Source organism: Corythoichthys intestinalis, chromosome 15 (assembly GCF_030265065.1).
Source record: "Corythoichthys intestinalis isolate RoL2023-P3 chromosome 15, ASM3026506v1, whole genome shotgun sequence".
Lineage (NCBI taxonomy): Eukaryota > Metazoa > Chordata > Actinopteri > Syngnathiformes > Syngnathidae > Corythoichthys > Corythoichthys intestinalis.
Genome location: NC_080409.1, coordinates 967823 through 981543, shown reverse-complemented (window position 1 = coordinate 981543; position 13721 = coordinate 967823).

The following is a 13721-nucleotide window of genomic DNA, read 5'->3' as shown; positions in this document are numbered from 1 at the left end:
AATACACTATTGGGTGAAGTTTGGTTGACTTCTGCGCAGCGGTTTGGGAGTTAACATCAAAATTACATTTCTCGGCCATATCGCATAGATCTCACTGTGAAAAGGCTTAAATGGCTTTTTTGACCTAAGTTTGAGGATTGCGCTCAAATCAAATGTCCTAGAACCAAATTTCCACATGTAACTACTAGATTGTGATACAATACACTAATGGGTGAAGTTTGGTTGACTTCTGCGCAGAGGTTTGGGAATTAACATCAAAATTACATTTCTCGGCCATATCGTATAGATCTCACTGTGAAAAGGCTTAAATGACTTTTTTAATTAAGTTTGATGATTGCGCTCAAACAAAATTTCCTAGAACAAAATTTTCAAATGTAACTACTAGATTGTGATACAATACACTATTGGGTGAAGTTTGGTTGACTTCTGCGCAGCGGTTTGGGAGTTAACATCAAAATTACATTTCTCGGCCATATCGCATAGATCTCACTGTGAAAAGGCTTAAATGGCTTTTTTGACCTAAGTTTAATGATTGCGCTCAAACCAAATGTCCAATAACCAAATTTCCACATGTAACTACTAGATTGTGATACAATACACTAATGGGTGAAGTTTGGTTGACTTCTGCGCAGCGGTTTGGGAGTTAACATCAAAATTACATTTCTCGGCCATATCGCATAGATCTCACTGTGAAAAGGCTTAAATGACTTTTTTAATTAAGTTTGATGATTGCGTTCAAACCAAAATGTCATAGAACAAAATTTTCAAATGTAACTACTAGATTGTGATACAATACACTATTGGGTGAAGTTTGGTTGACTTCTGCGCAGCGGTTTGGGAGTTAACATCAAAATTACATTTCTCGGCCATATCGCATAGATCTCACTGTGAAAAGGCTTAAATGGCTTTTTTGACCTAAGTTTGAGGATTGCGCTCAAATCAAATGTCCTAGAACCAAATTTCCACATGTAATTACTAGATTGTGATACAATACACTAATGGGTGAAGTTTGGTTGACTTCTGCGCAGCGGTTTGGGAGTTAACATCAAAATTACATTTCTCGGCCATATCGCATAGATCTCACTGTGAAAAGGCTTAAATGACTTTTTTAATTAAGTTTAATGATTGCGCTCAAACCAAATGTCCTAGAACGAAATTTTCAAATGTAACTACTAGAATGTGATACAATACACTATTGGGTGAAGTTTAGTTGACTTCTGCGCAGCGGTTTGGGAGTTAACATCAAAATTACATTTCTCGGCCATATCGCATAGATCTCACTGTGAAAAGGCTTAAATGGCTTTTTTGACCTAAGTTTAATGATTGCGCTCAAACCAAATGTCCTAGAACGAAATTTTCAAATGTAACTACTAGAATGTGATACAATACACTATTGGGTGAAGTTTGGTTGACTTCTGCGCAGCGGTTTGGGAGTTAACATCAAAATTACATTTCTCGGCCATATCGCATAGATCTCACCGTGAAAAGGCTTAAATGACTTTTTTAATTAAGTTTGATGATTGCGTTCAAACAAAATGTCCTAGAACAAAATTTTCAAATGTAACTACTAGATTGTGATACAATACACTATTGGGTGAAGTTTGGTTGACTTCTGCGCAGCGGTTTGGGAGTTAACATCAAAATTACATTTCTCGGCCATATCGCATAGATCTCACTGTGAAAAGGCTTAAATGACTTTTTTAATTAAGTTTGATGATTGCGTTCAAACAAAATGTCCTAGAACAAAATTTTCAAATGTAACTACTAGATTGTGATACAATACACTATTGGGTGAAGTTTGGTTGACTTCTGCGCAGCGGTTTGGGAGTTAACATCAAAATTACATTTCTCGGCCATATCGCATAGATCTCACTGTGAAAAGGCTTAAATGACTTTTTTAATTAAGTTTGATGATTGCGTTCAAACAAAATGTCCTAGAACAAAATTTTCAAATGTAACTACTAGATTGTGATACAATACACTATTGGGTGAAGTTTGGTTGACTTCTGCGCAGCGGTTTGGGAGTTAACATCAAAATTACATTTCTCGGCCATATCGCATAGATCTCACTGTGAAAAGGCTTAAATGGCTTTTTTGACCTAAGTTTGAGGATTGCGCTCAAATCAAATGTCCAAGAACCAAATTTCCAAATGTAACTACTAGATTGTGATACAATACACTATTGGGTGAAGTTTGGTTGACTTCTGCGCAGCGGTTTGGGAGTTAACATCAAAATTACATTTCTCGGCCATATCGCATAGATCTCACTGTGAAAAGGCTTAAATGACTTTTTTAATTAAGTTTGATGATTGCGTTCAAACAAAATGTCATAGAACAAAATTTTCAAATGTAACTACTAGATTGTGATACAATACACTATTGGGTGAAGTTTGGTTGACTTCTGCGCAGCGGTTTGGGAGTTAACATCAAAATTACATTTCTCGGCCATATCGCATAGATCTCACTGTGAAAAGGCTTAAATGGCTTTTTTGACCTAAGTTTGAGGATTGCGCTCAAATCAAATGTCCTAGAACCAAATTTCCACATGTAATTACTAGATTGTGATACAATACACTAATGGGTGAAGTTTGGTTGACTTCTGCGCAGCGGTTTGGGAGTTAACATCAAAATTACATTTCTCGGCCATATCGCATAGATCTCACTGTGAAAAGGCTTAAATGACTTTTTTAATTAAGTTTAATGATTGCGCTCAAACCAAATGTCCTAGAACGAAATTTTCAAATGTAACTACTAGAATGTGATACAATACACTATTGGGTGAAGTTTAGTTGACTTCTGCGCAGCGGTTTGGGAGTTAACATCAAAATTACATTTCTCGGCCATATCGCATAGATCTCACTGTGAAAAGGCTTAAATGGCTTTTTTGACCTAAGTTTAATGATTGCGCTCAAACCAAATGTCCTAGAACGAAATTTTCAAATGTAACTACTAGAATGTGATACAATACACTATTGGGTGAAGTTTGGTTGACTTCTGCGCAGCGGTTTGGGAGTTAACATCAAAATTACATTTCTCGGCCATATCGCATAGATCTCACTGTGAAAAGGCTTAAATGGCTTTTTTGACCTAAGTTTGAGGATTGCGCTCAAATCAAATGTCCTAGAACCAAATTTTCACATGTAACTACTAGATTGTGATACAATACACTAATGGGTGAAGTTTGGTTGACTTCTGCGCAGCGGTTTGGGAGTTAACATCAAAATTACATTTCTCGGCCATATCGCATAGATCTCACTGTGAAAAGGCTTAAATGACTTTTTTAATTAAGTTTGATGATTGCGCTCAAACAAAATTTCCTAGAACAAAATTTTCAAATGTAACTACTAGATTGTCATACAATACACTATTGGGTGAAGTTTGGTTGACTTCTGCGCAGCGGTTTGGGAGTTAACATCAAAATTACATTTCTCGGCCATATCGCATAGATCTCACTGTGAAAAGGCTTAAATGGCTTTTTTGACCTAAGTTTAATGATTGCGCTCAAACCAAATGTCCTAGAACGAAATTTTCAAATGTAACTACTAGAATGTGATACAATACACTATTGGGTGAAGTTTGGTTGACTTCTGCGCAGCGGTTTGGGAGTTAACATCAACATTACATTTCTCGGCCATATCGCATAGATCTCACTGTGAAAAGGCTTAAATGACTTTTTTAATTAAGTTTGATGATTGCGTTCAAACAAAATGTCATAGAACAAAATTTTCAAATGTAACTACTAGATTGTGATACAATACACTATTGGGTGAAGTTTGGTTGACTTCTGCGCAGCGGTTTGGGAGTTAACATCAAAATTACATTTCTCGGCCATATCGCATAGATCTCACTGTGAAAAGGCTTAAATGGCTTTTTTGACCTAAGTTTGAGGATTGCGCTCAAATCAAATGTCTAAGAACCAAATTTCCAAATGTAACTACTAGATTGTGATACAATACACTATTGGGTGAAGTTTGGTTGACTTCTGCGCAGCGGTTTGGGAGTTAACATCAAAATTACATTTCTCGGCCATATCGCATAGATCTCACTGTGAAAAGGCTTAAATGACTTTTTTAATTAAGTTTGATGATTGCGTTCAAACAAAATGTCCTAGAACAAAATTTTCAAATGTAACTACTAGATTGTGATACAATACACTATTGGGTGAAGTTTGGTTGACTTCTGCGCAGCGGTTTGGGAGTTAACATCAAAATTACATTTCTCGGCCATATCGCATAGATCTCACTGTGAAAAGGCTTAAATGGCTTTTTTGACCTAAGTTTAAAGATTGCGCTCAAACCAAATGTCCTAGAACGAAATTTTCAAATGTAACTACTAGAATGTGATACAATACACTATTGGGTGAAGTTTGGTTGACTTCTGCGCAGCGGTTTGGGAGTTAACATCAAAATTACATTTCTCGGCCATATCGCATAGATCTCACTGTGAAAAGGCTTAAATGGCTTTTTTGACCTAAGTTTGAGGATTGCGCTCAAATCAAATGTCCTAGAACCAAATTTCCACATGTAACTACTAGATTGTGATACAATACACTAATGGGTGAAGTTTGGTTGACTTCTGCGCAGAGGTTTGGGAGTTAACATCAAAATTACATTTCTCGGCCATATCGTATAGATCTCACTGTGAAAAGGCTTAAATGACTTTTTTAATTAAGTTTGATGATTGCGCTCAAACAAAATTTCCTAGAACAAAATTTTCAAATGTAACTACTAGATTGTGATACAATACACTATTGGGTGAAGTTTGGTTGACTTCTGCGCAGCGGTTTGGGAGTTAACATCAAAATTACATTTCTCGGCCATATCGCATAGATCTCACTGTGAAAAGGCTTAAATGGCTTTTTTGACCTAAGTTTAATGATTGCGCTCAAACCAAATGTCCAATAACCAAATTTCCACATGTAACTACTAGATTGTGATACAATACACTAATGGGTGAAGTTTGGTTGACTTCTGCGCAGCGGTTTGGGAGTTAACATCAAAATTACATTTCTCGGCCATATCGCATAGATCTCACTGTGAAAAGGCTTAAATGACTTTTTTAATTAAGTTTGATGATTGCGTTCAAACAAAATGTCATAGAACAAAATTTTCAAATGTAACTACTAGATTGTGATACAATACACTATTGGGTGAAGTTTGGTTGACTTCTGCGCAGCGGTTTGGGAGTTAACATCAAAATTACATTTCTCGGCCATATCGCATAGATCTCACTGTGAAAAGGCTTAAATGGCTTTTTTGACCTAAGTTTGAGGATTGCGCTCAAATCAAATGTCCTAGAACCAAATTTCCACATGTAATTACTAGATTGTGATACAATACACTAATGGGTGAAGTTTGGTTGACTTCTGCGCAGCGGTTTGGGAGTTAACATCAAAATTACATTTCTCGGCCATATCGCATAGATCTCACTGTGAAAAGGCTTAAATGACTTTTTTAATTAAGTTTAATGATTGCGCTCAAACCAAATGTCCTAGAACGAAATTTTCAAATGTAACTACTAGAATGTGATACAATACACTATTGGGTGAAGTTTAGTTGACTTCTGCGCAGCGGTTTGGGAGTTAACATCAAAATTACATTTCTCGGCCATATCGCATAGATCTCACTGTGAAAAGGCTTAAATGGCTTTTTTGACCTAAGTTTAATGATTGCGCTCAAACCAAATGTCCTAGAACGAAATTTTCAAATGTAACTACTAGAATGTGATACAATACACTATTGGGTGAAGTTTGGTTGACTTCTGCGCAGCGGTTTGGGAGTTAACATCAAAATTACATTTCTCGGCCATATCGCATAGATCTCACCGTGAAAAGGCTTAAATGACTTGTTTAATTAAGTTTGATGATTGCGTTCAAACAAAATGTCCTAGAACAAAATTTTCAAATGTAACTACTAGATTGTGATACAATACACTATTGGGTGAAGTTTGGTTGACTTCTGCGCAGCGGTTTGGGAGTTAACATCAAAATTACATTTCTCGGCCATATCGCATAGATCTCACTGTGAAAAGGCTTAAATGACTTTTTTAATTAAGTTTGATGATTGCGTTCAAACAAAATGTCCTAGAACAAAATTTTCAAATGTAACTACTAGATTGTGATACAATACACTATTGGGTGAAGTTTGGTTGACTTCTGCGCAGCGGTTTGGGAGTTAACATCAAAATTACATTTCTCGGCCATATCGCATAGATCTCACTGTGAAAAGGCTTAAATGGCTTTTTTGACCTAAGTTTAAAGATTGCGCTCAAACCAAATGTCCTAGAACGAAATTTTCAAATGTAACTACTAGAATGTGATACAATACACTATTGGGTGAAGTTTGGTTGACTTCTGCGCAGCGGTTTGGGAGTTAACATCAAAATTACATTTCTCGGCCATATCGCATAGATCTCACTGTGAAAAGGCTTAAATGGCTTTTTTGACCTAAGTTTGAGGATTGCGCTCAAATCAAATGTCCTAGAACCAAATTTCCACATGTAATTACTAGATTGTGATACAATACACTAATGGGTGAAGTTTGGTTGACTTCTGCGCAGCGGTTTGGGAGTTAACATCAAAATTACATTTCTCGGCCATATCGCATAGATCTCACTGTGAAAAGGCTTAAATGACTTTTTTAATTAAGTTTAATGATTGCGCTCAAACCAAATGTCCTAGAACGAAATTTTCAAATGTAACTACTAGAATGTGATACAATACACTATTGGGTGAAGTTTAGTTGACTTCTGCGCAGCGGTTTGGGAGTTAACATCAAAATTACATTTCTCGGCCATATCGCATAGATCTCACTGTGAAAAGGCTTAAATGGCTTTTTTGACCTAAATTTAATGATTGCGCTCAAACCAAATGTCCTAGAACGAAATTTTCAAATGTAACTACTAGAATGTGATACAATACACTATTGGGTGAAGTTTGGTTGACTTCTGCGCAGCGGTTTGGGAGTTAACATCAAAATTACATTTCTCGGCCATATCGCATAGATCTCACTGTGAAAAGGCTTAAATGACTTTTTTGACCTAAGTTTAATGATTGCGCTCAAACCAAATGTCCAATAACCAAATTTCCACATGTAACTACTAGATTGTGATACAATACACTAATGGGTGAAGTTTGGTTGACTTCTGCGAGGCGGTTTGGGAGTTAACATCAAAATTACATTTCTCGGCCATATCGCATAGATCTCACTGTGAAAAGGCTTAAATGACTTTTTTATTTAAGTTTGATGATTGCGTTCAAACAAAATGTCATAGAACAAAATTTTCAAATGTAACTACTAGATTGTGATACAATACACTATTGGGTGAAGTTTGGTTGACTTCTGCGCAGCGGTTTGGGAGTTAACATCAAAATTACATTTCTCGGCCATATCGCATAGATCTCACTGTGAAAAGGCTTAAATGGCTTTTTTGACCTAAGTTTGAGGATTGCGCTCAAATCAAATGTCCTAGAACAAAATTTTCAAATGTAACTACTAGATTGTGATACAATACACTATTGGGTGAAGTTTGGTTGACTTCTGCGCAGCGGTTTGGGAGTTAACATCAAAATTACATTTCTCGGCCATATCGCATAGATCTCACTGTGAAAAGGCTTAAATGGCTTTTTTGACCTAAGTTTAAAGATTGCGCTCAAACCAAATGTCCTAGAACGAAATTTTCAAATGTAACTACTAGAATGTGATACAATACACTATTGGGTGAAGTTTGGTTGACTTCTGCGCAGCGGTTTGGGAGTTAACATCAAAATTACATTTCTCGGCCATATCGCATAGATCTCACTGTGAAAAGGCTTAAATGGCTTTTTTGACCTAAGTTTGAGGATTGCGCTCAAATCAAATGTCCTAGAACCAAATTTCCACATGTAACTACTAGATTGTGATACAATACACTAATGGGTGAAGTTTGGTTGACTTCTGCGCAGAGGTTTGGGAGTTAACATCAAAATTACATTTCTCGGCCATATCGCATAGATCTCACTGTGAAAAGGCTTAAATGACTTTTTTAATTAAGTTTGATGATTGCGCTCAAACAAAATTTCCTAGAACAAAATTTTCAAATGTAACTACTAGATTGTGATACAATACACTATTGGGTGAAGTTTGGTTGACTTCTGCGCAGCGGTTTTGGAGTTAACATCAAAATTACATTTCTCGGCCATATCGCATAGATCTCACTGTGAAAAGGCTTAAATGGCTTTTTTGACCTAAGTTTAATGATTGCGCTCAAACCAAATGTCCAATAACCAAATTTCTACATGTAACTACTAGATTGTGATACAATACACTAATGGGTGAAGTTTGGTTGACTTCTGCGAGGCGGTTTGGGAGTTAACATCAAAATTACATTTCTTGGCCATATCGCATAGATCTCACTGTGAAAAGGCTTAAATGACTTTTTTAATTAAGTTTGATGATTGCGTTCAAACAAAATGTCATAGAACAAAATTTTCAAATGTAACTACTAGATTGTGATACAATACACTATTGGGTGAAGTTTGGTTGACTTCTGCGCAGCGGTTTGGGAGTTAACATCAAAATTACATTTCTCGGCCATATCGCATAGATCTCACTGTGAAAAGGCTTAAATGGCTTTTTTGACCTAAGTTTGAGGATTGCGCTCAAATCAAATGTCCTAGAACCAAATTTCCACATGTAATTACTAGATTGTGATACAATACACTAATGGGTGAAGTTTGGTTGACTTCTGCGCAGCGGTTTGGGAGTTAACATCAAAATTACATTTCTCGGCCATATCGCATAGATCTCACTGTGAAAAGGCTTAAATGACTTTTTTAATTAAGTTTAATGATTGCGCTCAAACCAAATGTCCTAGAACGAAATTTTCAAATGTAACTACTAGAATGTGATACAATACACTATTGGGTGAAGTTTAGTTGACTTCTGCGCAGCGGTTTGGGAGTTAACATCAAAATTACATTTCTCGGCCATATCGCATAGATCTCACTGTGAAAAGGCTTAAATGGCTTTATTGACCTAAATTTAATGATTGCGCTCAAACCAAATGTCCTAGAACGAAATTTTCAAATGTAACTACTAGAATGTGATACAATACACTATTGGGTGAAGTTTGTTTGACTTCTGCGCAGCGGTTTGGGAGTTAACATCAAAATTACATTTCTTGGCCATATCGCATAGATCTCACTGTGAAAAGGCTTAAATGACTTTTTTGACCTAAGTTTAATGATTGCGCTCAAACCAAATGTCCAATAACCAAATTTCCACATGTAACTACTAGATTGTGATACAATACACTAATGGGTGAAGTTTGGTTGACTTCTGCGAGGCGGTTTGGGAGTTAACATCAAAATTACATTTCTCGGCCATATCGCATAGATCTCACTGTGAAAAGGCTTAAATGACTTTTTTAATTAAGTTTGATGATTGCGTTCAAACAAAATGTCATAGAACAAAATTTTCAAATGTAACTACTAGATTGTGATACAATACACTATTGGGTGAAGTTTGGTTGACTTCTGCGCAGCGGTTTGGGAGTTAACATCAAAATTACATTTCTCGGCCATATCGCATAGATCTCACTGTGAAAAGGCTTAAATGGCTTTTTTGACCTAAGTTTGAGGATTGCGCTCAAATCAAATGTCCTAGAACCAAATTTCCACATGTAATTACTAGATTGTGATACAATACACTAATGGGTGAAGTTTGGTTGACTTCTGCGCAGCGGTTTGGGAGTTAACATCAAAATTACATTTCTCGGCCATATCGCATAGATCTCACTGTGAAAAGGCTTAAATGACTTTTTTAATTAAGTTTAATGATTGCGCTCAAACCAAATGTCCTAGAACGAAATTTTCAAATGTAACTACTAGATTGTGATACAATACACTATTGGGTGAAGTTTGGTTGACTTCTGCGCAGCGGTTTGGGAGTTAACATCAAAATTACATTTCTCGGCCATATCGCATAGATCTCACTGTGAAAAGGCTTAAATGGCTTTTTTGACCTAAGTTTGAGGATTGCGCTCAAATCAAATGTCCTAGAACCAAATTTCCACATGTAATTACTAGATTGTGATACAATACACTAATGGGTGAAGTTTGGTTGACTTCTGCGCAGCGGTTTGGGAGTTAACATCAAAATTACATTTCTCGGCCATATCGCATAGATCTCACTGTGAAAAGGCTTAAATGACTTTTTTAATTAAGTTTAATGATTGCGCTCAAACCAAATGTCCTAGAACGAAATTTTCAAATGTAACTACTAGAATGTGATACAATACACTATTGGGTGAAGTTTAGTTGACTTCTGCGCAGCGGTTTGGGAGTTAACATCAAAATTACATTTCTCGGCCATATCGCATAGATCTCACTGTGAAAAGGCTTAAATGGCTTTTTTGACCTAAGTTTAATGATTGCGCTCAAACCAAATGTCCTAGAACGAAATTTTCAAATGTAACTACTAGAATGTGATACAATACACTATTGGGTGAAGTTTGGTTGACTTCTGCGCAGCGGTTTGGGAGTTAACATCAAAATTACATTTCTCGGCCATATCGCATAGATCTCACCGTGAAAAGGCTTAAATGACTTGTTTAATTAAGTTTGATGATTGCGTTCAAACAAAATGTCCTAGAACAAAATTTTCAAATGTAACTACTAGATTGTGATACAATACACTATTGGGTGAAGTTTGGTTGACTTCTGCGCAGCGGTTTGGGAGTTAACATCAAAATTACATTTCTCGGCCATATCGCATAGATCTCACTGTGAAAAGGCTTATATGACTTTTTTAATTAAGTTTGATGATTGCGTTCAAACAAAATGTCCTAGAACAAAATTTTCAAATGTAACTACTAGATTGTGATACAATACACTATTGGGTGAAGTTTGGTTGACTTCTGCGCAGCGGTTTGGGAGTTAACATCAAAATTACATTTCTCGGCCATATCGCATAGATCTCACTGTGAAAAGGCTTAAATGGCTTTTTTGACCTAAGTTTAAAGATTGCGCTCAAACCAAATGTCCTAGAACGAAATTTTCAAATGTAACTACTAGAATGTGATACAATACACTATTGGGTGAAGTTTGGTTGACTTCTGCGCAGCGGTTTGGGAGTTAACATCAAAATTACATTTCTCGGCCATATCGCATAGATCTCACTGTGAAAAGGCTTAAATGGCTTTTTTGACCTAAGTTTGAGGATTGCGCTCAAATCAAATGTCCTAGAACCAAATTTCCACATGTAACTACTAGATTGTGATACAATACACTAATGGGTGAAGTTTGGTTGACTTCTGCGCAGAGGTTTGGGAGTTAACATCAAAATTACATTTCTCGGCCATATCGCATAGATCTCACTGTGAAAAGGCTTAAATGACTTTTTTAATTAAGTTTGATGATTGCGCTCAAACAAAATTTCCTAGAACAAAATTTTCAAATGTAACTACTAGATTGTGATACAATACACTATTGGGTGAAGTTTGGTTGACTTCTGCGCAGCGGTTTTGGAGTTAACATCAAAATTACATTTCTCGGCCATATCGCATAGATCTCACTGTGAAAAGGCTTAAATGGCTTTTTTGACCTAAGTTTAATGATTGCGCTCAAACCAAATGTCCAATAACCAAATTTCCACATGTAACTACTAGATTGTGATACAATACACTAATGGGTGAAGTTTGGTTGACTTCTGCGAGGCGGTTTGGGAGTTAACATCAAAATTACATTTCTTGGCCATATCGCATAGATCTCACTGTGAAAAGGCTTAAATGACTTTTTTAATTAAGTTTGATGATTGCGTTCAAACAAAATGTCATAGAACAAAATTTTCAAATGTAACTACTAGATTGTGATACAATACACTATTGGGTGAAGTTTGGTTGACTTCTGCGCAGCGGTTTGGGAGTTAACATCAAAATTACATTTCTCGGCCATATCGCATAGATCTCACTGTGAAAAGGCTTAAATGGCTTTTTTGACCTAAGTTTGAGGATTGCGCTCAAATCAAATGTCCTAGAACCAAATTTCCACATGTAATTACTAGATTGTGATACAATACACTAATGGGTGAAGTTTGGTTGACTTCTGCGCAGCGGTTTGGGAGTTAACATCAAAATTACATTTCTCGGCCATATCGCATAGATCTCACTGTGAAAAGGCTTAAATGACTTTTTTAATTAAGTTTAATGATTGCGCTCAAACCAAATGTCCTAGAACGAAATTTTCAAATGTAACTACTAGAATGTGATACAATACACTATTGGGTGAAGTTTAGTTGACTTCTGCGCAGCGGTTTGGGAGTTAACATCAAAATTACATTTCTCGGCCATATCGCATAGATCTCACTGTGAAAAGGCTTAAATGGCTTTTTTGACCTAAATTTAATGATTGCGCTCAAACCAAATGTCCTAGAACGAAATTTTCAAATGTAACTACTAGAATGTGATACAATACACTATTGGGTGAAGTTTGGTTGACTTCTGCGCAGCGGTTTGGGAGTTAACATCAAAATTACATTTCTCGGCCATATCGCATAGATCTCACTGTGAAAAGGCTTAAATGACTTTTTTGACCTAAGTTTAATGATTGCGCTCAAACCAAATGTCCAATAACCAAATTTCCACATGTAACTACTAGATTGTGATACAATACACTAATGGGTGAAGTTTGGTTGACTTCTGCGAGGCGGTTTGGGAGTTAACATCAAAATTACATTTCTCGGCCATATCGCATAGATCTCACTGTGAAAAGGCTTAAATGACTTTTTTAATTAAGTTTGATGATTGCGTTCAAACAAAATGTCATAGAACAAAATTTTCAAATGTAACTACTAGATTGTGATACAATACACTATTGGGTGAAGTTTGGTTGACTTCTGCGCAGCGGTTTGGGAGTTAACATCAAAATTACATTTCTCGGCCATATCGCATAGATCTCACTGTGAAAAGGCTTAAATGGCTTTTTTGACCTAAGTTTAAAGATTGCGCTCAAACCAAATGTCCTAGAACGAAATTTTCAAATGTAACTACTAGAATGTGATACAATACACTATTGGGTGAAGTTTGGTTGACTTCTGCGCAGCGGTTTGGGAGTTAACATCAAAATTACATTTCTCGGCCATATCGCATAGATCTCACTGTGAAAAGGCTTAAATGGCTTTTTTGACCTAAGTTTGAGGATTGCGCTTAAATCAAATGTCCTAGAACCAAATTTCCACATGTAACTACTAGATTGTGATACAATACACTAATGGGTGAAGTTTGGTTGACTTCTGCGCAGAGGTTTGGGAGTTAACATCAAAATTACATTTCTCGGCCATATCGCATAGATCTCACTGTGAAAAGGCTTAAATGACTTTTTTAATTAAGTTTGATGATTGCGCTCAAACAAAATTTCCTAGAACAAAATTTTCAAATGTAACTACTAGATTGTGATACAATACACTATTGGGTGAAGTTTGGTTGACTTCTGCGCAGCGGTTTTGGAGTTAACATCAAAATTACATTTCTCGGCCATATCGCATAGATCTCACTGTGAAAAGGCTTAAATGGCTTTTTTGACCTAAGTTTAATGATTGCGCTCAAACCAAATGTCCAATAACCAAATTTCTACATGTAACTACTAGATTGTGATACAATACACTAATGGGTGAAGTTTGGTTGACTTCTGCGAGGCGGTTTGGGAGTTAACATCAAAATTACATTTCTTGGCCATATCGCATAGA